The sequence below is a fragment of the Acinonyx jubatus genome, chromosome A2, assembly GCF_027475565.1.
Source record: "Acinonyx jubatus isolate Ajub_Pintada_27869175 chromosome A2, VMU_Ajub_asm_v1.0, whole genome shotgun sequence".
NCBI lineage: Eukaryota > Metazoa > Chordata > Mammalia > Carnivora > Felidae > Acinonyx > Acinonyx jubatus.
This window is the reverse complement of record NC_069383.1, coordinates 74136035-74162831: the sequence shown is the minus strand read 5'-3', so window position 1 is coordinate 74162831 and position 26797 is coordinate 74136035. Positions and strand designations below refer to the sequence as shown.

General features: G+C 37.4%; 1 long non-coding RNA gene across 5 annotated transcripts in view; it reads right to left on the bottom strand.

Moving 5' to 3' along the window:
- The window catches only part of LOC128314798 (uncharacterized), a 129391-nt gene that overhangs the window by 11501 nt on the left and 91093 nt on the right, over positions 1-26797 (bottom strand). The window contains exon 7 of one of the 5 annotated variants that reach the window (XR_008296853.1): positions 22593-23082. The exons of 3 other annotated variants lie outside the window; for them this stretch is intronic. This is a non-coding gene — a long non-coding RNA (uncharacterized LOC128314798). Of the gene's footprint in view, positions 1-7397; positions 8370-22592; positions 23083-26797 lie in introns of all 5 variants that reach the window. One more of the 5 variants, XR_008296851.1, reaches the window with a different exon arrangement.

The following is a 26797-nucleotide window of genomic DNA, read 5'->3' as shown; positions in this document are numbered from 1 at the left end:
GGAGTGGCTGGTTGGACAAGATCTGAGAGTCAGAGAAACAGGAAGCTAAGCTCAGGGATTACTGATGCCTTGGCCCATGACCTGGGAAATGATTTCAGACCTCCCCTGTCTTGTAACTTGAAGCTATTACCACAAAAGATAAATATAAATGGACTTACACCGTGGAATTATACAGTGTAAGAGTTGGAAAAGTAGGTTCTATTTTCATTTTGTTAATACAACCTTTTTAAGCAAAATCCCTAACAAAAGCCCAGCGTGTAACAGAGGTCAGTGTTGGAGTAGGCTTGTAGAACCAGAAGCCGTGCCTTGTTACTTCTTCCATCCTGTTCCCAAGCCCCTGTGACAACTCAGGCTGCAGGCACACAGTTTGAAAACCACTTCTTTTTACACAGAAGAGGAAACTAATCTTTTTGTCAAAGATGACTTATTCGCAAACACAGAAACCTACTCAAAGTCTCTCAGGTAACAGAGGGAAATCTTGATAACATAAAGGGGGCACCAAGGGGCACCTGGGTGGCTCAGTCAGTGAAGCCTCTGTCTTCAGCTCAAGTCATGATCTTGAGGTTCATGAGTTTGAGCCCTGCATCGGGCTCTGCACTGACAATGCAGAGCCTGCTTGGGATTCTCTCTCTCTCTCTCTCTCTCTCTCTCTCTCTCTCTCTCTGCCCTATCTCCCCCACAAAAAATAAACTTAAAAAAATAAATAAAAGGGAAACGCTGATGGAACCCACAGGTAAAGGGAATGATTTATCCTTCCAGGCCCTAGGGCTGGATCCCACAAGACAGGATCTAAGTGCATCTGCTTGTTCTATCTCTGCAGACAGATGTAACCATGATGTGAAGTTCAAAATGGGTTCTTCCCCTTTGCTCAAGTTTGGCAACTAGGCCCACAGCTGAGAACCAAAAGCGCTAAGTAGTCCTCCTTCTAATTTCAGAGAACAAGCAGCTGTGGATCAGATGGGGTTTGCCGAGAGGTGCTTTTCAGCAGAACCAACACTAAAACTTCTCAACACTTCACTGCCAATACCTGTAAGAGGACAGAGGGAGGGGCGAAGGCCTCCTTTGGTCTGGAAGGTGTAGGTTTATAAAAAGAAACTATGCAGACGTCTTACCTCACTTTACCTGAGCACAGATTAAACTCTTCACCTACTCTTCATCCTCACTCCAGACGGGCTTGTCTGGAAAACACATACAACTACCACACTGACAAGCTTTGCTTTAAATTGATGATAACAAATGATACATGAACTCTCAACCCTCAGCCTACAGCCTTTGTGTATTTCCATAGTCAGTTTGTTTTTCCTCTTGTTAAAACTGTATCATGCTGTCTCTCTGCTCCGACAATAATAACCTAATAACCTCTCCTCCTACACTCAACTGGTACGTTTGTTTGTTTGTTTGTTTGTTTTGTTAGGAAATAGATGTACTCAAAAGAGAACTGTCTCGTCTTCTAAAAAGATCTGTCTACCAATGTACCTGCACCTGGTACCTGGCACCTGCTTGGTAAAACATTGTCCCTGTCCCTAAGGCCAACTCTTCTGTTTCAGCACCAATCTCATCCCTTTTTCTGCTCAAACAGCTTATACATATCTTTCCTGTGTCATCAGTCTCCACATCTCTGCTGTAGTCTTCCCGTCAGTATGCGAGCATTACAAAATAAATAAATAAAAGTTTGAACCCCCTCTAGTTCTTGACCCATTCCTCAGAAATCTTAAAATTCCTCCAAAGACTTGCCTACTTTGATATTAATGAATCTATTCAGCTTTCTTTTGATTAATATTTGTATGTCATATATTTTCTCATCCTATTATTTGTACCTTTTCTGTTTTCCCATATTTTTAGGTGTGTCTGTTGAGAGCAACACACAGTTATTATTTTTTATCCAATCTGGTAACCTTTGCTTTTAATGACAGCATTTAGGGGTGCCTGCGTGGCTCAGTCAGTTAAGTGTCCAACTCTTGATTTGGGCTCAGGTCATGATCTCATGATTGGTGAGATCAGTCCTCACATTGGGCTCCATGCTGCCAGAATCCCTGCTTGGGATGTTCTCTCTCTCCCTCTGTCCCTGCCACTCCCTCTCTCTCTCTCTCTCTTTCTCTAAATAAATAAATAAATAAATAAATAAATAAATAAATAAAATACTAAAAGGAAAGAAAGAAAGAAAGAAAGAAAGAAAGAAAGAAAGAAAGAAAGAAAGAAAGAAAGAAAGAAAGAAAGAAAGAAAGAAATCTAGGCTGGGAGTTATTTTTTTTTAGAACTTTGTAGAAAGTTCCACTGTTGTCATGAACGAAGAGAAATCTCATTCTGTTGCTTCATGAGTTTCCTACAGCTACTTTATGATTTTTTTTCTTTTTGTCTTAGTTTTAGGTAATTTTACTATAATTGGGCTAAGTGTGGTTTTCATTCTACTTATCCTAGTTGAGGTTTTTAGTGCTTCTTGCATCTGTGGTTTGATATTCATCAACAGACTTGGAAAACTCTCATTGTCTTTTCAAATACGGCATATGTCCCATTTTCTCTCACCTCTGCTTCTTCCAGGTCCCTAATTATTCACGCCAATATTCTCACTATAGCTCCTATTTTATGACATTCTTTTTGTATTTTCCATACCTTTCGTCTCTATACTTTATTCTGGCAATCACTTTTACCAATCTCATAATTCACTAATTCTCTCTTCAACTCTGTCTAATCAGTTATTAAATCCATTCACTGAGGGTTTTTTTAGGTTTATTTATTTATTTTAAGTAATCTCTACACTCAGTGTGGGGCTCAAACTTATGATCCCGACATCAAGAGTCACATGCTCTTCTGACTGAGCCAGCCGGGTGCCCCCCATCCATTGAGTTTTTAATTTCCGTAACCATGTAAATTCAGTTTTAGAATTTCAGTTTGTTTGTTTTCATGGTTTACAATTTCCTGTCAAATTCCCTAATCTGTCCTTAATCTCCTTGAGTGAATTAAGAATCCTAAAGATAAGTTCATGATGCTCCTATGAGTCTATTTTTACTATTAGGAGTTTCCCCCATGCTTGGTTTTCACTCCTGTCATTTTATCTCCTCATACGACATGTTATTTTACTGATTGCCAGACACTGTATATTACGACATTGTAAAAATAATTTGAGGCTTTAAATTACGTTGTCTTACTCCATAACAAAGTTATGTTTTCTTCTGGCAGGTAGTTAAGAGCACTAGCAATGTAAGATTTCCTTAATTTCATTTTAAGAATTGAGTTTATTTGAAGCTGGGCTACAGTCGCTGCCAGACTTAAACTACTTTTGATTTATATTTATTACTTAGAGTCAGTTCCTTGGGATTCAAATGCAAAACCTGGTAGAAGGTGACTACCTAGCTCTCTCCCTTGGCATACTCTGGATTACATATTTTGTCCTAACAGTCTCTTGAGGCTGTTAAAAATCCTGTTGAGTTTCTCAACCTCTCAGCTACCTCATCTAATTAAAAAATAGACTTTGGTGCTGGGTTTGTCTCTCTGGGTCTCTTTCTTCTTCAAAAACTTATTATCCTTCACCCTTTTGTTAGCTATCCAATACCTTCAGGCAAATAGTTTTTATAATTAGGCTTGTTTTTCTAGTGGTTCTCAGTATTGGTACATATAACTCAGCAAGCATTACCAGAAGCAGAAGTCACTGGAGAGAATTGACTGTTTACTGTCATCGGTCCTCTTCTTCCATTTTCTGGCTTCTATTCTGAACAGCTTTCTCTCTCACTGTTCCACTGTATGCTCTTTTGTCAAGATCACCAAGTGATCAAGTGTCAGCCCTCATCTCATTTGCTCACCCAGTACCATTTGACAAGTTGGAGACTCTCTCTGGAAACATTTACGCTACTTGGCGTCTGAGAAATCATACTCTCTCCTCCATGCTTTCTCTGTGTCTTTTGCTGGTTCCTCGTCTTCCCATCATCTCAGTTAGCAAGGTCAACTCCTTGGCCCCCTTCTCTATCTACACCCACAATGTGGGTGATCTCCTTTAGACTTGTGGCTTTAAATATAAAACACTGGAAGCATATTGATGTGTCTCAAATTTCTATTTTATTTCTAGCCTTGAACTTTCACCTGATCTCCAGCATATTACATCTAACTACCTTCTTGAAAACTTTATTTGAATGTCTAAAATGCATCTCAAGCATAAAGTTCTAAAAATAAAATCTTAAGCTCCTTCCCATCTCCACCCAGTTGTCCAAGATGGACACTCAGGAGTTTCTTTAATACTGCTCTTCCCTCACATTCCACATCCAATTTATCAGCAAATTCTGCTGGCTCGACCATCACAATATAATTTGTATCCAGCTGTGTCTCATTACTTAAACCCATATCAGTCCAAGCCACTGTAGTCATACTTGCTATTCCCTCTTCCTGGAAATCTCTACCTTTCCCATGATTAACTCTTTTACATCATTACATCTATGTTGAGATGTCATCTCTTCATAATGACCTTCCCTGACTGTCCTGTCTAACATAGTTCTCTTCCTGTATCACTGTCTCCTTTCCCTTGGTTTCATTTGTGTAGTTCTTATTACTATCCAATATTGTATCTTGTTTAGATATAACTTGTGTTTGTCTGGTCATCTGGTTCCCCCACTCATGGGAACAGACACTGTGTCTAGTTCATGACAAGGTTCTCGTGACCTAGAACAGAGCCTGGCACATATTAAAAGCTCAATAAATACTAGTTGAGGGGCACTTGGGTGGCTCTGTTGGTTAAGCATCCAACTTTGGCTCAGGTCATGATCTCGTGGTTTGTGGGTTCAAACCTCCCATCAGACTCTGTGCTAACAGCTGAGAGCCTGGAGCCTGCTTCGGATTCTGTGTCTCCCTCTGTCTCTGCACCTCCCCCATTTGTGCTCTGTCTCTCTCTTTCTCTCTCTCTCTCTCAAAAATAAATAAACACTTAAAAATAAATTAATAAATACTTGAATGAACCAACAAATGAATGGATGAATAAGGAACACAGTTGTATTGTCAAAAAATGGTTGAGATGGTGGTGTTTAGGAAATAAAAATTATTTAGATGAGTGGTTCTCAAAGGATGGTCCATAGACCAATAGTATCACATCACTTGAGAGATTATTAAAATTGCAAATTCTGGGACACCCCCTCTAACCCCTGACCCACTGAGTCAAAAACTGGAGGTGAGGAGGCAGTCTGTATTTTATCAAGTCTTTCCATAGATTCTGTTGCAAGATAACTTTGAGAACCACTGATTTCAGGGATAGGCCAAACCTGGCCCACTGCCTGTTTTTCTAAGTAAAGTTTTACTGAAACACAGTCACTTGCATACATTTACATCTTGTCTATATATTTTTGCACTAAAACAGCATTGTCAAAAATTGCAACAGAGCCCTCATAGCTCCAAACGCCTATAATATTTACTATCTGGTCCTTCGATGACTTCTAGTTTAGATCAGCACCTTACACTGTGTCATGATGGTAGCATAAACTCATACATCTATCTCCTTCCCCAGTAAATGCCACTGAAATTAAAGAAAACCTGTGGTTAAAGAAGGATACATAACAGAAAACAAGAAAGGGTGGTCTCAGTGGACCAGAAAACTTAAGGAATTTCTAATACAAAAAAAAACATTTTGGGGAGGTAAGGGGAAACAGATGAGATCAGATTAACAGAGAAACAAGTGGGAGAAGCTGCAACACAAGATTCAAATACAAGCTATTGCAAAAGGAAGCAAAAGTTCTTAAGAAAACCCTGAATGAGTTTTATGCTCTAAGCTAACCAAACCAAAGCAGTCCTGGAGAAATCATTGGATGAGTCATTAAAGGACCAATCAGAGAATCTGGCCAGTGACCCTTTCTTCCAAAGATCTGAACAGCTGGCCATAAACCTCATTTATAAACAAAGCTAAAAAACTTTGGGAAAGGCTCCTGGCTTCAGTGCTGGGGCCTGAGAAGCAGAGTCCAGCAAGACTTCCACAATGGCAGCAGAGGACAGAAATAGAAGGTCATCCTGACTCAAACATTTGCACCATGATAAACTGGCATGCACAGGTCTCCAAACTGAGTTCTGGAATTAGAGACTCCCAGAGTAGTTTCTGGTACTGCAGAAGCAGGACTATGTCACAAGGGAAGGGATGGGAAGCCCACTTTTACTAAGTGGACAAGCTACTTACCCGCTGTTGTAGGTAAAATTGTGTGCCTCAAAAAGATATTTTAAAGTCCTAAGCCCTGGTAGCTCGGAATGTGACCTTATTTGGAGATAGATGATGGCAGATTTAATTAGTGAAGATGAAGTTATACAGGAGTATAATGAGCCCTTAATCCAATATGATTAGTGTCCTTTTAAGAAAAGGAGAGAGACACAGAAATGAGAAGGCCACATGAAGACAAAGAGACACACAGACCATCACAGTGAAGACAGAGGCGGAGGTGGGGTTACTTTGCTATAAGCCAAAACACTCCTGATGCTACCAGAAGATGGAAGAGGTAAAGAAGGATGCTCTCTTAGGGGCTCTGGAGGTTGCATGGCCTTGCCAACACCTTGATTTTAGATGTTTCGTCTCCAAAGCTGTGGGAGGATAAATTTCTACTTTTTTAAAGCCACTCAATTTGGGGTATTTTGTTAGGGAAGGCTTAGGAAACTAGTACACCAGCCCTCTGGACCACATATTCCACTGTGTTCCCTTTATCACCACAAGTGTAACCTGCCTTCATAGACAAGTAAACAGAGATTCTCATGTGGCCAAGGAAATAGATCCACACCAACAATAAGAACAGACAATCATCACCAAATATTTGAGGAAAATTAACACCATTAGAAAGGATCATCTAAGGGGTGCCTGGGTGGCTTAGTTAGGCAACCATTGTCAGCTCAGGGCATGATTTCATAGCTTGTGAGTTCGAACCTCACGCCAGGCTCTGTGCTGCCTGCTCAGAGCCTGGAGCCTGCTTAGGATTCTGTCTCCCTCTCTCTCTGCCCCTGACTAGCTCGCACTCTTCTGTCTCTCTCTCTCTCTCTCTCTCTCAAAAATAAATAAACATTAAAAGAAAGAAAGAAAGAAAGAAAGGATCATCTTATTCAAATAACAGAACAACTAAACCCTACAGAAAATAATGGAGGCAACAGAATAAGACTTATATAAATAAGTAATTTATTTGGAGAGATCTTAGAAGATACTACATTCATTAGCAAAAACAGGATTGCTATAAAAAACAGAAACAATTGGGTGCCTGGCTGGTTCAACTGGTTGAGCTCAATTGGTTGACTTTTGATTTTGGCTCAGGTCATGATCCCACAGTCATGGGATCAAGCCCCACATTAGGCTCCGTGCTGAGCATGGAGCCGGCTTAAGATTCTCTCTCTCTCTCTCTCTCTCTCTCTCTCTCTCTCTCTCTCCCTCTGCCCTTCTCCCTCTCTTCCCCACTCACCTGCTGTGTGCTTTCTCTCTCTCTCTCTCTCTCTCTCTCTCTCTCTCTCTCTCTCTCTCTAAAGCAAAAAGAAAGAAAAGAAAAAGAAGCAATTGGAGTTCTTTGGAATTAGATCTTCACTGCAAAATTTTTTAAAGCCATGCTGCATAGCACAATACTGTCTATCAGTTCAGGAAAAAAGCATGCAGAGAAGACAACACAACATATTTTGGCATGCAGAATTACATGCACATTTAAGAACATACATCAAACATCTTAAATAAAAACACTGGTAGGAAGAATGGGAATGCAAATCAGGGAGGAAGTTTTGAAAAACAAGAGAATGAAATAAGACTCTTACACAGACAAATGATAACAACATTGTGCTGTGAACTGAGGTGTTACAATTAAGCCAACTCTTTACACTCGGGATTCAAAAAGGAAAAAAAATTAAATATTAATGGAAGAATGGAATTCCAGAATAGATATAGTTGAAGATTAATTTACAGGTTTCCAGAAGGCAGTACAAAAGAAAAAATTCATGAAATGGAAAATGTTGAAGAAAATTTAAGGACATGGAAAAGCATCTGGGTGATTTCAAATACCTCTCATGTAAGCTTTAGAAGGATGGAATGAAAAAAATAAAAAGAGAAAATAAATAATAAAAGAAATTTTCTGGAGCTAGAGACTGTATAGGTGTGGGTTCCTGCCACCTCTCAGGCCACCAAGGATAAGGGGGAGAAAAACCAAAAACTTCTATAGGGAAAAAACAAATTATTTACTTTAGAAAAAAAAGTATCTAAGGTTCAAGCAATTGAGCAGAGAGTAGGTGGTTATGCAGTGCTAAAATTTGGCTTTAGAAAAAAGCTGGGTAGTAGATGGTATAACTCGAAGGGGTGTCATTAATAATGAGCTAAGGATTCTAAAATTATTACTTTCCTCTTAAAGCTTCATGTTCTGACAGGAACGAGGCCATCATAATTCTGGTCTCTGCTGTAAATGAACCGGTGCCAAAATATCAATGCACTGTTGCCCAACTTTTCATATAAAATCAGTCTAACATCCATCTCACATAAGAAGCAGAGTTTATAAAATCACCTCCTAATGTCTACATATCTGTAATCCAAAATAATTTCTGCAAATTCTAATAAGTAGCATAATTTTGTATCGTAAATCCTCCATGAAGTCCCATTTTACAGATGACACAGAGGCCAAAGAGAGGAGACTCTTCCGGAATCACACAGTTGCAGGTGTCAGAAAGAGGCCTGAGACCCAGGGCCCCTGACTTTGTAGCCACTGTGTCATGCTGAGAGCTTAGCACTGATCCTTCTATGTGCTTGTCTTTGGTCTCCTCTGTGATGAAGGATGGACGTTTGTGTCATTGCAAGTGTCAGCAAAGAGTCCAGAGACTTAAAACAAGCACATTTCCCTGTATTTTGCAGAAATCCTCACCAAAGCTTACCACTCAGAGGCAGGAAATCTGAATTTGCTTCAGGTGGGTGAGGGGCATAATAGTGCTGGGAAAAGGGCCACCTGAAAACCCAGGGCCAGGAATTGTTCAATGACTACTAATAAATACTTTGTGGCAAAATTCTTCTTTCTGTTGGGACAGAAGGCTAGAAGCAGTTTCACACCCCCATTAATCACCACCATGATTTCCTGATTCATCTTGGTTTTCAGATCCCTGGGCCTCATAGGTAAAATTTAAACAGTAACTCTAGCAATTGTTCCTTCTCAGAGCAACCCTAGAATAATCAGCAAAATCCCGTGGACTCGTCAAAATAGTGAGGTATGCTTTTAAATTAAAAGGCACTGCGTTTTGAGAGAGAGGCAAACCATAAGAGAATCTTAAACACAGAGAACAAACGGAGAGCTGCTGGTGGGGTGCTGGGTGGGGGGATAGGCTAAATGGGTGAAGGGCATTGAGGAGGGCACTTGTTGGGATGAGCACTGGATGTTATACATAAGTGATGAGTCACTACATTCAACTCCTGAAACCATTATTACACTATATGTTAACTAACTTGGATTTAAATAAAATAAAATAATTAAAAAAATAATAATAAACAAACGGTACCATGTCTTCCTTTAAAGAAAATATTTTGGGTGGACTCCTGGGTGGCTCAGTCAGGTACATGTGCAAGTTCGGTTTGGGTCATTCTGTGCTGACAGCTCAGAGCCTGGACCTTGCTTCAGATTCTGTGTCTCCCTCTCTCTTTGCCTTTCCCTCACTCTCACCCTGCCCCCCCCCTCTCAAAAACAAACACTAAAAAAATTTTTTTAATAAATAAAAATTTTTTTTTTAAATTTAAATCTTCTAAAAAGCAAATATAATGTGAAATTTATTAAATATTGCTTTAAAAACCTGAAATTCAAATGCAAAATAACCTATTAATGTCTAACTTTTCAATACTTACTGGAGTTTCCTAAATCTATATTATAGTGATTATAAAATGAAATATTGTCTTTACCTAAATAAGGCAAATTTAGTTTTTCTGAATTTTCTTTGAGGGCAATTGTTTTAATATAGACCAGCACACTACCCACTTTTCCTATCTCTGTTAGTCAACCCAAACCATGTTTCTTTCTTCATAATAGTCCTTTGAAAAACATCTATCATTTTGTTCTTTTCAGAGACTAAGACAGAAAGTGTGACTAATGCATAAGAAGTCAGTGAAAACCAAAATCATTTCAAGTTTTCACTACATTTGTGCAATGTCACCAGTAGGGGAGGAATGGCTTTCCAGACAACTTTCTGGAAGGAAAATATGAGTGGGAAATACACCAGGCCTGTATAGTTAAACAATTCCAAGATAGAAATCACTTTTCTCCCTGGAAACCAAAGGCTTGATTTTCATAATTCAACATATAATTTTAAACTAGGGCAACCAGATTTGCAACATGAAAACTGGAATTTTATTATTAAATTACACAAGTATACTGCACAAATCATACCAAAAGAAACAGCAAAATATTTCCAAAACAGTCTTATACAATGAACGCTTAGGAATCTTCTCCCTGAGGTAACTATAGACAAAGGAACATTTTGTCTGTTGAGGGCTCAGCTAAATTTGTTCCACAAGAGCTGGTGAGATTTATTTCTCACCTCTAAGGGGATAAAGAAAGAAGAATGCACATCGTCTTTAAGAACATCCAGAATGCTGCCAAAATTCTGCCTCCAAATTTGGCATTCTGCCTTTATCCTGAAAGATAATATCTTTATGTTATAATAGCTTATGGTAAAACAAACTGTCAACAAAAAGGAGGGAGGCTGGAGAGGCAGAGGGAAAGGAAAATTATGAGGTCAACTGAGTCACAATACTCTCTTGGTTTGCATTTTATTTATACAAACAGAATTAAAAAGTCAAATAGCCCTGTTAGCCAGGTACCGTGTAGTTAGAAATGGCTGTTTGGGAAATTCCCTACTTTCTTTAAACAATTGATGACTGAATATTGCATCAGCCTGGTCTTTTGAACGTTCCTAGATGGCATAAGAAAACCTTAAAATGTTAAGTGTATCACCAACGATGAACAAGTCTCTTGTGTGATTTTACAAATCATTAAAAGTATCACTGCTTTTGCTAATCCTTTTACACTTGCCAAAACAAATATTTTTAAAGATAGCCTCTATTTTTCATTAAAATATTCAAGTGGATGCAGGGAAAGTACATAATAAATCTCTAAGGCAGGCATCTACCAAATCTTGCAAGTGGAAGAGATTTTTCCAGAATTGAAAGAAAAAGAGCATTCAGTGAATCCAAGGCATGGATTAAGGGAGACAAGAGAATGAGGCAAGACTCTGATGGACCTGCTTTCTTTGCATTGTTGCACTTCCTTGTTTTCTGTGTTGCACAAACGCTATTGAATATCAAGATTTGGCTTCCCATGAATAAGACACTTAATAAAGAACCATGTTAGCCCTTTCAAGCCCATAAATGCCTTTTAAGTGTTCACAGAATTTTACAACAATTTGATGAAAAAGCATTTAAAAATATAGCTTGCATAATTGTATCACTACAAGTACTTGAAACTATTACTAAAGGAGTTCAGTGACGCTACATACAAAATCCTTAGGACTTGCTATTTAAATTTATGAGCTAAGAGGAATCTTAGCAATTATCTAGTCTAACTTCCTTGTTTTACATTTCTGTTTTATTTTCCCCAAGCCATGTATTGTGTTTGCTTCAGGATCATGTTAGAGAAAAGGAGAAATGTTTTTAGAAAAATGGCCCAGAGGATAACATTTTTTTAAGGGAAAAGAAACTTCAAGGAGAAGGGAATTGAAGTGTATTGCACTATCAGAAAAATGTTTACAGGTCATAAAATCATAGTGGTAAAAACACATATAAACAACACAGTTTGTCCGTTTGCTGGAGTGCCTGTTGGTTTCCCCTGTTTTTCTGAGTATTTTGTGAGAATGCCAATTTTATACAGCATGGAATCAAGTAGGAATGGAGGTAAAGTAGTTTGCAAAGTTAAGGGATGGATGTGACCAGGAGTCCCCTAATCCTGGTTCCAGCCTGTCTAGTAAACTGGGGTAGGTGCTCCAACAGAGATTATAATTCACCTGAAGCAACAGTGAGAAACAAGGAGAAAACTGCTAAGAGCTCTATGATTGGAGAGATTATGGCTATTGCCTCCATTTACCTTTACCTTTAGTGTGAGTGTCAGTGTGTGTGTGTGTGTAACAACTAGTAGCAATCAAATCACTCACTCAGAAGTGATTTTAGATGCTGTATTATTATAAGTCCAGTCTCCAACATCCGCAATAAGGAATCGAACAGTGACAGAGAACTCACTATTTTGTGAGTCTACCTCGTTTTTCTAAATACCAGCCATCGTTCCTAAAACTGCTACCTAGAGCCTCAACCTGATGATAAATTTCTTACCTCCTATTCATCTAGCACAATATAACAAATCCTCCTTCCAGACATTGTTACATCTGCTAATGATATAACCATTTTGTCAAAGTTGAAAACTTTGCATTCTCCTACATCTAAAAATCCAATCAATTACCAAGTGTTGTTGATTCCATTTTGGAATCTGTAGCTTCCAGTTTCACATATAAAATACCACCACTTCTGCTGTATACTCATGTATCATAAAGACCAACCCTAATACAACACGAAGGAGACTATACAAGCATGTGAATGTCAGGAGGGAACATTAGGACAATGCTGGGGTCTAGCTAGCAAACAATGTTACAGGAAAGATGAGCACTGACGATGTTAGGGTCCCCGAGGAAGAAGGTGTCTTTCCTAATAGGTCTAGCAGAAAAAACTTCTAGAGGTAAAACTAATTGGCTCAATTTAGATCATGTGCCCATCTGTGAACCAATAATTATAACCTAGGAATGGACTCTCCTAGTTGAGTAGATCAGGGTCATGTGCCTACCAGTGGCCCTTGAGGGGAAATTGTGCCCTCTCCAGCTGAACCACTGAATCAGAAAGGAAGGAATACCAAACAGAAAAATATCATTATGTTTGCTGCTCTGCCTCGCACTTCAACTGCTTCTCTCAAACAGCCTCATATTACCCTGTCTCTTAGCCCTCCTTTTCTTTTCTTTTTTTTTAATAACTGAAGTTCAGTTTATTTTCTGCATATTCTAATTATCAAAGGAATTATGCTTGCTTTATTTTTTTAAATATAATTTATTGTCAAGTTGGCTAACATGCGGTGTATACACTGTGCTCTTGGTTTGGGGGGTAGATTCCCATGATTCATCGCTTACATACAACACCCAGTGCTCATCCCAACAAGTGCCCTCCTCAATGCCCGTCACCCATTTTCCCCTCTCCCCCACTCCCCTATCAACCCTCAGTTTGTTCTTTGTATTTAAGAGTCCTTATGGTTTGCCTCCCTCCCTCTCTGTTTGTAACTATTTCTCCCCTTCCCTTCCCCCATGGTCTTCTGTTAAGTTTCTCAAGTTCCACATATGAGTGAAAACATGATCTGTCTTTCTCTGACTGACTTATTTCACTTAGCATAATACCCTTCAGTTCCATCCATGTTGCTGCAAATTTTGCCCTCCTTTTCAAGTGGTACATAGCTGACAAACTACTCTTTCTGAAACCCAACTTGGATCAAGCTTTTTCTTTTATCAAGATCTTCCCCAAATACCTCCTCACTGCTTACAAAATACTTAGTCCTTAATCTGGCATTCACATTCTTCTACAATCTCGCCCAAAATGCTTTTCTAGCCTAATCTGAAATTTTTCACCTTTCTGAAAAACTGATTTACTCACTCTCCTCCAAAAATGTCTTTGTCTCCATGGTCTTGCTCACACTGTTCACATCCTTTATTCTCCAAGAAAGTCTTTCTCACCTTTCTTTCATTATTCAAAATCCACTCACCCTAAAGTACAACTCAAAGTCTACTTCCATTTAATTTTCTAAAGTCATCCTATTCATCCCAAAGGAACTCCTCTCCCCTTCTTCCTCAGAATAACATTTTTGTTGTATTATTATATGACCAATATGATGCACTGCTTTATTCTATCATGAATTCATATTTCAATAAATAACACATACTATCTACCTATATCTACCTATCCAGATTGCAAACTTCTTAAAGGCAAGGATTATGGCTTGTATTTCTTTTCAGTGCAAGTAAGGCTTAGCTTACAATTAATAAACAGGTGTTTATTTGATTTTGATCATACAGCCCTGTATATGTATAGGTATGAATGTCTTTAACCCAGTTTGGGAATCTGACTCTGATCAATGTACTATAAGGAAAAAAATACCAAGTTTCTATTGACCCTTTAGTCACTGTACAATGACACTCACATGTATTTTTTTTAATCCATTCAACACATTTGCTTCAGCCAGAGAAAGAGCTGTTCAGTAATTAGGAAAGTACTGCAGTTCTAAAAAATCTGTGTACTTTGGGGGTGCCTGTGAGGCTCAGTCGGTTAGACATCCAACTCTTGGTTTCAGTTCAGGTTATGATCTCACAGTTCGTGAGTTCAAGCCCAACACTGGGCTCTGTGCTGCCAGTGTGGAGCCTGGTTGAGATTCTCTCTCTCTCCCTCTCTCTCTGCCCCAACCCCACTAATACTCTCTCTCTCTTTCTCTCTGTCTCTCTCTCTCTCTCAAAATAAATAAACTTTAAAAAATATGTATAATTTCTCTTACATATCTGCAGAAAATGAATTGCGACTTTCTAAAATGAAGTGAATTGTTGACACAATAATCTAGATGATTTTAACCAAGAGTTAAATACTGCTACTCCAATCTAGTTATCTACAATGATTAGATTTACTACATACTGCTATGTCACTTTTTTAAATGTTTATTCATTTTTGAGAGACAGAGACAGAGAGATAGAGAGACAGAGTGTGAGCAGGGGAGGGGTAGAGAGAGGGAGACACGGAATGCAAAGCAAGCTCCAGGCTTTGAGCTGTCAGCACAGAGCCTGGCACAGGGCTCGAACTCACAAACTGTGAGATCATGACCTGAACCAAAGTTGGATGCTTAACCGACTGAGCCACCCAGGCGTCCCAATACTGCTATGTCACTTTTAAAGGAGGCTCTTTGGACGAAAGCACAGTCAATGCAAACTGCTTCCAGGAAACCATTTCTGAAAGAATTTGGCTGTTTATGTCTTTGGCCAGAATGATTTGAGTTTGGCTTACAGTCTCTATTTTGCTTTCCTGATGGAAACATCTACTCACATTATACTCACTGCAAGGATGCCTCGCCAAAAGAAAACCCACACTTCATCATGAAAGGATGATAACAGATAGACAACTGGCATGTACTCTAAATGAAATCAACCCAGCCATCATTTCATTCTTCTTACCAAGTGTCTAATAAGACACAACACTGTTCTAGGTATTATGATAAACACTGTGCGAGGTGTTGCAGATATACAAAATCATCCAAAGGTTATTCTAGAAAGAGAAGCAATACAAAATAATAAGCATGCTCTACATCAATAATAGGATAATAAGTGCCATACGTAATTAGAGAGAGAGTTTTGTGTGGGCTGGAAAAACACAAGAGAGGCTTCCTAAAGGAAAGAGATCAAAACAGTAGATCATTAGTAGAGGTGGGTCAAGTCTCATCAGGGGACAGGACTGCAAATGACATATTGTAGGCCAAAAAGATGTAAAAAGAGAGCTTACACAAGGGCATAGTAAGTGAAAGAAGCTAAGTAATTTGGAAGTACACTAGAGAAGAGTTCTAATAGTCTGTGTTTTATCCTATAGACAATGGAGATTTTTTTTTAAATTTGGAGCATCTGTGAAATAGTGTTTTAATATCAAAATGAGAAATAATTAAATCACTAAACTAGTGTTTGGAGAAAAAGAGACAATTAAAAATAATCTTTTTAAACAAAATCACAGATAGCTTAGAAAGGAAGTAATAAAGGTCAGAGTCAGCATGATGAGGAGAAAGCATAGATTCTAACAGTATAGTGGTTAGACCATAAAAAGTAATAATATTATATAACTGAAATAATTTAGCACTTTTATTCACATTTAGTGCATTTTCCTGATTATAAAACAATGCATATTCATTGCCTAGAAAAATCTCTTAGAAATTTAAATGTGTAAAATATAACTGGGAACTTGGTAAGAAGGAAAATTTATAAATAAAAATGTAAAAACTCTTGTGATATAAAAGGAATGTATCAAAAATCCTTGCTCTAAAATTACATTGTTTTTAGGGAGAACGTCATTCAAAACCCATTTACAGATACTTTTGACGTGGTTATATCAAACTTTTATCTAGTTTATCAGTTTATTGCACTTTGGATACAACGACTTAGAGGAGTTTTACTGCTAGGTGCTGGCATATTAATATCAGAAAGTTAAAGCTTATGGTGAGAACAGTCCTAAAAAGTATGAAAAATTTACACTCGTTGTTAGAGTCGTCCCCTTACATATAAAACAAACAGCTACTTGCATCTAAAATCATTGTAATTATAACAAAGTAATTTACATTCCTAATGACCTTGCATCATAAAGAAAACATAAAATTACATAGCATTTAATATGTCTAGTACCGCTTGAGAGATTACTATCAATAATATTTTTTTAAAAAGCTTTCGGACTTAAGGGGCACCTGGGTGGCTCAGTCGGTTAAGCGTCGGACTTTGGATCAGGTCATGATCTAATGGTTCATGAATTTAAGCCCTGCGTGGGGCTCTGTGCTGACAGCTTGGAGCCTGGAGCCTGCTTCAGATTCTGTGTCTCCCCCTCTCTCTCTGCCCTTCCTCTGCCTGTGCGTGCTCTCTCTCTCTCTCTCTCTTAAAAATAAAACAAAATAAACATTTTAAAAAAAACCTTCAGACTTCAAAGAGAAATTTTCAATTATTTAAATAATTTCATAATTATTCAAAATAATAAGCTGTGACAATAATAGTTTGGAAAAGTTGTCTATTACAACATTTTAACAATTAGAATAATATTAAAATTTTCAATAAGAAGAGGGGAGCCTGGGTGGCTCAGTCGGTTGAGTGTCCGACTTCAACTCAGGTCATGATCTCACTGTCTGTGAGTTCGAGCCCCACGTCAGGCTCTGTGCTGACAGCCCAGAGCCTGGAGCCTGCTTCGGATTCTGTGTCTCCCTCTCTCTCTGCTCCTCCCCCACTCATGCTCTGTCTTTCTCTCTGTCAAAAATAAATAAGCATTAAAAAATATATAAATAATAAATAAATAAATAAATAAATAAATAAGAGAATGAAAGTTGCAATTATATCAAAAGTCAATATGACTCTAAGAATGACCTATAGAAACATCTGGAACACAAGGACACAGGCATAGAAGTCACTATTTCAACAACTTTTTAACACTATTTCTTGGTCCAAATGCCAACACACTTAAAAGGAGCTTTTCTTATTGAATCAAAATCTCTTTCTACCAAAAATTTAAAGCATAAATTTGGAATTCTTTAAATTTAAAGCACAAAGTTGGAATGTTATGGTTATAGAATAATAGAAGGATTTAATAAAATCATTATGCCTCTTAATAGGTTCATTATAGCTAGAAATTCAGGTTAGCAAAAGTCAAACAGGAAAAACAAGGATTTTAATAGTTGGGTATAAGATAAGAAGTGCTAACTGAAATACCTATCATACCTATTTTATGTTTTGAGGCTCTGAACATTTACTAATTTTTCCTGCTTACATTTTTCCTCTTTCAGTAATTTCATCATTCTGGCATTCAGCCTTTCCCAAAGCTCTTTGGCTCTGAAGGAGCATGACCTGTTCCCCAAACTACAGGAGTACACTCTGGATCAAACCATACCTGAAACTCTCTCCTATTGGATTTTCAATTATGAAAGTCAGTATATTTCTTTTATTGTTGTAGTCATTTTGAATAGATTTTTGTTACATTATAAAAATGTTTTTAATTATATATTTATATGTGTGTATGAAATATGTACATGAATGCACAGTTAAAATAATAATGAAATTAACACCCATGTGACAAACATCCAGCTTAAGAAATAAAATATTAGTGTCTCAGAAGCCCCCAAGTGCCCCTCCTTATTGTAGCTGGCTCCTCACTCCCACCCCCAGAGATAGACAGCAACCTGAATTTTTGGTTAATCATTCCCTTGCTTTCCTTTATCATTTTAGCTCCTATGTATAAATCCCTGTACAAAACTACTTTTAAAATAATACTAAGATGTTATTTTACTATTTTTTAAAGATTTTTTTAAAGCTTATTTATTTATTTTGAGAGAGTGTGAGCAGGGAAGGGGCAAAGAGGGGGAAAGAGAATCCCAAGCAGGCTCTGAGTTGTCAACAAAGAGCCCGACCTGGTGCTCGACCCCACAAACCATGAGATCATGACCTGAGCTGAAATGAAGAGTCACACACTTAACCAACTGAGCCACCCAGATGCCCCAAAATAATACTACGATGTTATTTGACTTTTTAACTTTCATTCTCTCACAAGTGAACAGTGGAGCTTTCCAGAGGCTACATGACTTGTGGTATTGCAACAGACTGAGTACAGAAACAACTAAGAGAATCAGGCTGCCCGTTAAGCTCGGCATTACAGAAATCTTTCAAAATATATGAAACAGTGCCACTTTTCTCACTTTTTGTTTTGGAAAATACACTAATTTTTCAAAACCTTATTTATGTTCACATGTAATTGGTCTATTATTGTTATTCTGAAATTAAATAATAAATATTTTTTAAATCTCTCAGGTTTAATTTGGTAAAAATTGATAGATATAACCCACGGAAACAAAAACTCTTAGGGGTTCTCCAATAATGTTTAAGAGTGCAAACAGGTTCTGAGACAAAAGTATCTGAGGCAAATAACAGGAATAGTATTGCTAGGGTGAATACCATGCACGTGTTTTCAACCATTTTTCTTTTGGATTGCCATTGCTCTTATAAATTTGTACAGTTTTTATTTTTGGATGCTAATAGTTTGCTTATACGCATAGCACGTATGTTTTTACAACATGACTAGTATTCTTCAATCACTTTATGGTTTCTTTTGGTCATAAGGAGCTTTAATTTCTGCATCAAATGGATACATCTTTTCCTCTTTCGGTTCACATCTTTGTACGTATGTCTATTTAATAGATCTATCCCTACTCAAAGGTCACAAAGATATTTTCCTATGTTTTCTCTCTTTTTTAATTTTTATTTAAATTCTAGTGAGTTAACATACAGTGCAATCAATAATGGTTTCAGGAGTAGAATTCAGTAATTTATTTCTTACATCACTTACTGTGCTCTTCTTAACAAGTGCCTTCCTTAATCCATGTCACCCACCTAGCCCATCTCCCACCTACCTCCCTCCATCAACTGTCAGTTTGTTCTCTATTCTTAAGAAACCAAAGCAGGAGGCATCACAATCCCAGACTTTAGCCTCTACTACAAAGCTGTAATCATCAAGACAGTATGGTATTGGCACAAAAACAGACACATAGACCAATGGAATAGAATAGAGAACCCAGAATTGGACACAAATGTATGGCCAACTAATCTTTGACAAAGCAGGAAAGAGTATCCAATGGAAAAAAGAGTGTCTTTAGCAAGAGGTCCTGGGAGAACTGGACAGCAACATGCAGAAGAATGATACTAGACCACTTTTTTACACCATAGACAAAAATAAACTCAAAATGGATGAAAGACCTGAATGTGAGACAGGAAACCATCAAAACTCTAGAGGAGAAAGCAGGAAAAATCCTCTCTGACCTCAGCCGCAGCAATTTCTTAACGCATCTCCAAAGGCAAGGGAATTAAAAGCAAAAATGAACTACTGGGGCCTCATGAGGATAAAAATCTTCTGCACTGCAAAGGAAACAATCAACAAAACTAAAAGACAACCGATGGAATGGGAAAAGATATTTGCAAATGACATATCGGACAAAGGGCTAGTATCCGAAATCTATTAAGAACTCCCCAAACTCCACACCCGAAAAACAAATAATCATGTGAAGAAATGGGCAGAAGACATGAATACACACTTTTCAAAAGATGACGTCCAGATGGCCAACAAACACATGAAATGATGCTCAATGTCACTCATCATCAGGGAAATATAAATCAAGGCCACACCGAGATACCACCTCATACCGGTCTGAGTGGCTAAAATGAACAAATCAGGAAACTATAGACAGATGCCAGCGAGGATGTGGAGAAACAGGAATCCTTTTGTACTGTTGGTGGGAATGCAAACTGGTGCAGCCGCTCTGGAAAACAGTGTGGAGGTTCCTCAAAAAATTAAAAATAGAACTACCTTATGACCCGGCAATAGCACTGCTAGGAATTTACCCAAGGGGTACAGGAGTGCTGATGCATAGGGCACTTGTACCCCAATGTTTATAGCAGCACTTTCAGCAATAGCCAAATTATGGAAAGAGCCTAAAAGTTCATCAACTGATTAATGGATAAAGAAGATGTGGTTTATATATACAATGGAATACTATTTGGCAACGAGAAAGAATGAACTATGGCCATTTGCAGCAACGTGGATGGAAATGGAGGGTATTATGCTAATTGAAATAAGTCAGTCAGAGAAAGACAGATAGCATATGTTTTCATTCATATGTGGATCTTGAGAAACTTAACAGAAGACCAGAAGGGAACAGAAAGGGGAAAAATAGTTACAAACAGAGAGGGAGGGAGGCAAACCATAAGAAATTCTTAAATACAGAGAAGAAACTGAGGGTTGATAGGGGGTGGAGGAGAGGGGAAAATGGGTGATGGGCATAGAGGAGGGCACTTGTTGAGATGAGCACTGGATGTTGCATGGAAGCCCGTTTGACAATAAATTATATTTAAAAAAAAAAAGAGCCTCAATTCCCTCTCTCTTTTTTTCTCCCTCCCATATGTTCATCTGTTTTATTTGTTAAAATTCCACATATGAGTGAAATCCTGTGTCTTCTTCCTTAAAGATATTTTCCTAGGTTTTCAAGTTTCCCTTTCATAGTAAGTCTTTCGTTTTCCTAGAACTAATTTTTGTGGGATAAAGTACAACTTCACTTTTTTTCATAAAATGAATTTGTATAAGGATATAAACAATAGCACTTCCTTCCCACTGACAGACAAGGCCTGCTATGCCATAAATCACACTTTTTTTCTCTGTGCCCGGGGAACAGATGTCTGTTCTATTACCTTGGCCTGTTTATCTAACCCTATGTTATACAATTTTCACAGTTTTGTATTAGCCTTGTGTCTGAAAGGGAAAATCATCTTATATTCTTTTTCTCTGGGAATTTCATGCCTGTCCTTGACCTCTTGCTCTTCCGTGTCAATCTTGGAATTAATGTGTCTAGTTCCATGAAAAATCCTGACAGGATACCTATTGGAGTCACACTGAATTTATAGATATATTTGGGGACAATTGCATTTTCATGATACTGAGTCTTTCTACCCAAGTTTACGGAAGAACTTTATACATTGAAGATTAGAAAGTCTGGAAATTTCTTTATTATATAACTGCATAATAAAGGTGAGAACAAAAGAAATGTTGTCCCAGCATTTTTAAGCTAATGGCCTACTTAATTTTTGCCTTAACAAAGATTCACTGCAAATTTTAAAGAGTTTCTTTAAGTGGTAAAACTTTTGATGATTTGCATAAATACTGGATTGTTCAAAATTAACCAACAGGAGAAGAGTGAAGAGATTACGAAAGCCTATAGACAGTATCTTTCCCAGTGTCTCTGTTTATTAAACAATTTTATATCTTCTTTATTAAAATGTTCAATTCTTTTGTGCTTTTATTGGAGCCTAAAGTTGCTTCTGTTCTGAATTTGTGTGAGCTATTTAAATATTTGACATTAATCTTTTGTTAAGTTACAGCAAACATTTCCCCTCAGTGTATGTTTTTTAAAAACGCAGAACTTTAACCCTTATTTAGTTGAAATTATAATTCTTTATCTTTGGGATTGCTTCCATTTATTCGAACTTAAAGAATCCATTCCCCACTAGAAATATGACTAATGTTCACTTTGGTTTTATCTGATTTTCTTTATCATATGACTTAAATTTTGACCCTTTGACCTAAATAGAATTTATTTTGGAGTGTTGTAGGAAATTAAGTATTATAAAACAATTGTCATGTATAAATGCTGTGGTCAGTTCTTATAACATTTGTATAAAATGAAATGGCCATATCCTTTTTAGAGATAGTTGGATTTACAGTGATAAAATTCCAACATTTCAAACTACATTACAATTTTACTTAAATGTGTTTTAAAATAAATAAACTAGATTAAAAATAACTTTAAAAAAATAAAAGTGATTATAAAATAGACTCCTGTTTTATATCTCTTCCTTTCCTAATCTTCTCTGATCCCTTTATAGTCATAGGGTCAAACATTTATGTTTATAGAACTAGCACTTGGGTTTTGTTTCTTGAAGCTGATTTCTTTCATGAGTATTAATGACAGGATTTGTAATGTTGGAGATAACTCAATTATTCCGGAAACCTACATCTTAAACCAGGCATTAAAAAATGATGAAATGACATGAAACCATGAAATAATGTCTTTGTGATTTTTTTTAAATAATAAAACAAAGAAAGAAATAGTCTCCTGAAAAAAGTGCTAATGGAGATATTTTTTAAGGAGTTCTTATGAGAGAGATGTAAAATGGGTATTACTGATCGAAAAGAAAATGAACTTTTTTTGGTCCTTAAACAAGCTACTGTACCACCGCATAACACCTTGCCCCAATATTGACAGTATAAGACAACAATTGTTTACTTCTCACAGTTCTGTGAGTTGACTGACCTCATTCTGGTGATTCTCCTTTGGAGTCTTTCATGCTTTCATCATCAGGGGGTAGCTGGGGCTGACTTCATCTGATGTTTTGTGTTGGACACCCAAGACAGCTTCTTCCCTCACATGATTTACACCTTAACTGGGCAGATTGGTCAGGTGTCTGTCTCTTCATGTGGGCTCTCAATGAGTCTAGATTGGGTTTCCTCAAAGCATGGTGGTCTCAAGGTAAATTTCAAATGGCTGCTTGCTTCCCCCAGAATAAGAGTTCTAAGAAACCAAGGCAGAGGCTACAAGGCTTCTTGTGTTCTATCCTTAGAAGTCACAAAGCATCACCACTACTGCAGTCTATTTGTTAAATGGGGCCAGCCCAGGTTCAGTGTAGGGAAAGACTACACAAAGGCATGAATACGGGAAGGTGTAATTCACTGGGAGGCCATCTCTGAAGACCAGCTACCACAAGAACTTTCTACATTTTACATGGTGGCTGTTAAGATGGTGCCTAAAATGATATCAAAAGAATATGATGGGTTAAAAAAGAAAAAAAAATCAGGAATGACTCTTTAATACTGTGCAGCCAAGTGTGAATTTTCTAGTTAATTTTTCAATCTTTAAATAATCCATATATTCTCTACTTCTGACCATTTTACCTTCTGCTACTTTGGAGAATCTTGCTGTGTATTCAAACTGATACCAAATGAGAAAAGGGCAGACCACTAATCACCTTCCAACTAGGTGATACCACATGAAAGTTTGGCACCTTGAAAGGCACATCTCTCTATTAAGTACTAGGTGACATGACAACTTATCACAGAACAATAGTTGGTATACTGAAAATGTCAGAATTTTAGACCTTGAAGGGACTTGAAGATCAGTCTTCGTATTCAAGACACTATACCTAAGACCCAGAGTAATAAGCAATTTGCTAAAAGTTCACATAAGTCATTGAAGACTTTCTAACTCCTATTCCACAAATTTGCACTGCAACATGCTGTCTTTTTCAATTACCTACTAGTATTTCAGCTCAAACTCTAAGCTATGAACAAGGCGACTAAACTTGGGTATGGTTGATCCTTATTAAATTTTAAGACTTAAAAAGTGATGGCAGTGAGGTAGTGGAGAGTATAGAGTGATGTATGGAGAGAAAAAAACCCAAAAAACAAAAACCTAAGCTTATTCTAAACCAGTGTTTCCCAAACTTGAAGTATGAAATCTTTTTAAAGAAAAAAGAAGGGGGACAAGTCCTCAATAGCCATGTTGTGGACTTACATTTTTTTATTAAAAATTACAGGAATAGGGGGGCCTGGGGGACTTAAGCACCTAACTTTGGTTCAAGTCATGATCTCATGGTTCATAAGTTCAAGCCCCGCGTTGGGCTTTGTGCGGACAGCATGGAGCCTGGATCCTGCTTCAGAGTCTATGTCTCCCTCTCTCTTTGCCCCTCCCCTGCTCACATTCTATTTCTCTGAAAATAAATAAACATTAAGAAAAATTTTTAATTACGAGAATATATTCAAATGTAAAACTTAGTATAAATTTCTTATGCTTAGAGCATGTACACAACTAAAAAACCAAACAAGTTTGCAAGTAGTTAAATAATATCTAACATTTACACTAGTTAATAAGTACTAGGCTCTTTACTTACACTGTCTCATTCAATATTCGTTAACAACCGCTATTAGGTGGACACTATTATTATACCCATTTAATAGATGAGGAAATTGAGACTGAGACAAGAGTCAGCAACAGACTGAGCAATTTGTTCTGTGTCACACAATTGTAAGTGGGAGAACAGGCTTTCACAAAAAGTTCAAAGCTAATTAAGTGAATGTAAAGAACAATATTGTTTGATAGAAGTTAAATGACTGCTTGTAAAAGGTGGGCATGGTACTAACTATAACTCTGTAGATCTTCAGGGTTTAACATACATAAATTAAAATGTAGGGCGCCTGGATGGCTCATTTGGTTGAGTTTCCAACTCTTGATTTTGGCTCAGGTCATGATTCCAGGGTCATGGGAGTGAGCCCTGATTGGGCTCCTTTCTGAGAATGGGGCCTGCTTAAGATTCTTTCTCTCTCCCTCTGTCCTTTTCCTCTGCTTGTGCTCTAAATACATACATACATTTTAAAGAGATTTTTAAAAATAAAATAAATAAAATAAGAGTGAGTAATTTCTTCCATCACTTTTTTCTCTTCTGTCAACTGCTAAATATACCTTAGTAGAGCACAGATTTAATGTTATCTGGTCTTTACTTGAAGGGGATGCCTTGTTAGAAATTGTCTACATCTGCTCACTCATGAAGGTTTTGAGGGTTTTAAATTTTTTTTTAATGTTTTTATTTATTTTTGAAGGAGAGAGACAGAGCATGAGTGGGGGAGGGGCAGAGAGAGAGACACACACACAGAATTTGAAGCAGGCTTCAGGCTCTGAGCTGTTCAGCACAGAGCCCGACAGGGGGCTCGAACCCACAAACTGTGAGATCATGACCTGAGCTCATGAAGCCAGACGCTCAACCGACTGAGCCACCCAGGCGCCCCTATTTTGTTTTGTTTTGTTGAGACAATCCCTGATTACTATTTTTTTTAATTATTGAGAGATAATTCACATACTATAAAGTCTACTATTTTAAAGTGTACAATTCAGTGGTTTTGAATATATTCACCAAGTTGTACAACCATCACTACGATTTAATTCCAGAATATTTTCATCATTTCAGAAAGTAAGCCCCTACCCATTAAACAGTCATTCCCTACCCCCTCCTCACCAGGTAGTAGATTAGCAATTCCTAATTCATTTTCTGTCTGTATGGATTTGCCTATTCTGGACAACTTATATAATGGAATCATAAACGATATGGGCTTTTGAGTCTGGCAGCCTTCATTTAGCAGACATTGTCAAGATTCATCCACACATTGTATCAGTACTTCATTCCTTTTTATAATAATATGTGAATAATATCCCCTATATGGATATACTACCTTTTATTTATACATTCCTTATTTGATAGACTTGATAGACATTGGGTTGTGAGCTATTATAAATAGTACTGCAATGAACATTTGTGTGCAAGTTTCTGTATTCTGTATTTCTCTAGACATGTTTTCAACACCAAGAAATGGAATTGTCAAACTGTTTTCCAAAGTAGCTGCACCATTTCACATTTCCATCAGCAATGTATAGGGATTCTAAATTCTCACCTTCCTCGCCAACATTGATATTATGATACTGACTTTTGGATTACACCAATCCTAGTGGATGTGAAATGATATCTCATGTGGTTTTGATTTGCATTTCTCTAAGGACTAATGATGTTGAGCATCTTTCCATGATCTTATTGGTCATTTGCATATCTTATTTGGAGAAATATGTATTGAAATCCTTCATCCATTTTCTAATTGGGTTTTTTGTCTTTTTTTTGGTCAGCTGTAAGAGTTCTCTCAGTAAGGTTTGACAGGGTAATATTGCTAGGTACCAATGCAATAAAAAATGCAAAAAAAAAAAATGGGATCTGAAATTGCATGGTTATTGTGAGTTATAAGATGGTCATCCATGAGATCCAGAATCAAATCTGCTTGTACCAAAATTTTTTTCATTTTTTTTAAACACACATTTTTAGGGTTGCCTGGCTGGCTCATCAGTAGAGCATTGTTACTCTTTATCTAGGGTTTATAAATTCAAGCCGCATATAGGGTGTAGAGATTACCTTAAAAAATCTTTAAAAAACACATTTTTAAATGTGTGTGGAGAAACAGGGAATGGGAATTAAAGCATACACTTATCATGATAAAACAATAAAAATGATTTTAAAATATGCATTTAAAACATTTTTTTAATGTTTATTTTTTTGAGAGAGAGAGAGAGAGAGAGAGAGAGAGAGAGAGAGAGAGAGAGAATGAGTGGGGGAGGGGCAGAGAGAGATTGGAAGACAGAATCTGAAGCAGGCTCCAGGCTCTGAGTTGTTGGCACAGAGCCCCAATGTGGGGCTTGAACCCACAAGCTGTGAGATCATGACCTGAGCCGAAGTCAGATGCTTAACTGACTGAGCCACCCAGGCATCCCTTAAAACTAAATATCCCTGATGGAAAATCTCATGTTGCCAATTGTGTCCCCCAAAATTGTTGGCATTGATGCAAAGCATGATTCCTTTCAGTTTATTCCAGGGTAACTGAAATTTTTACTACTGCTTTTCAGTTGGGTGGTGCACGGCGTAATAAAAA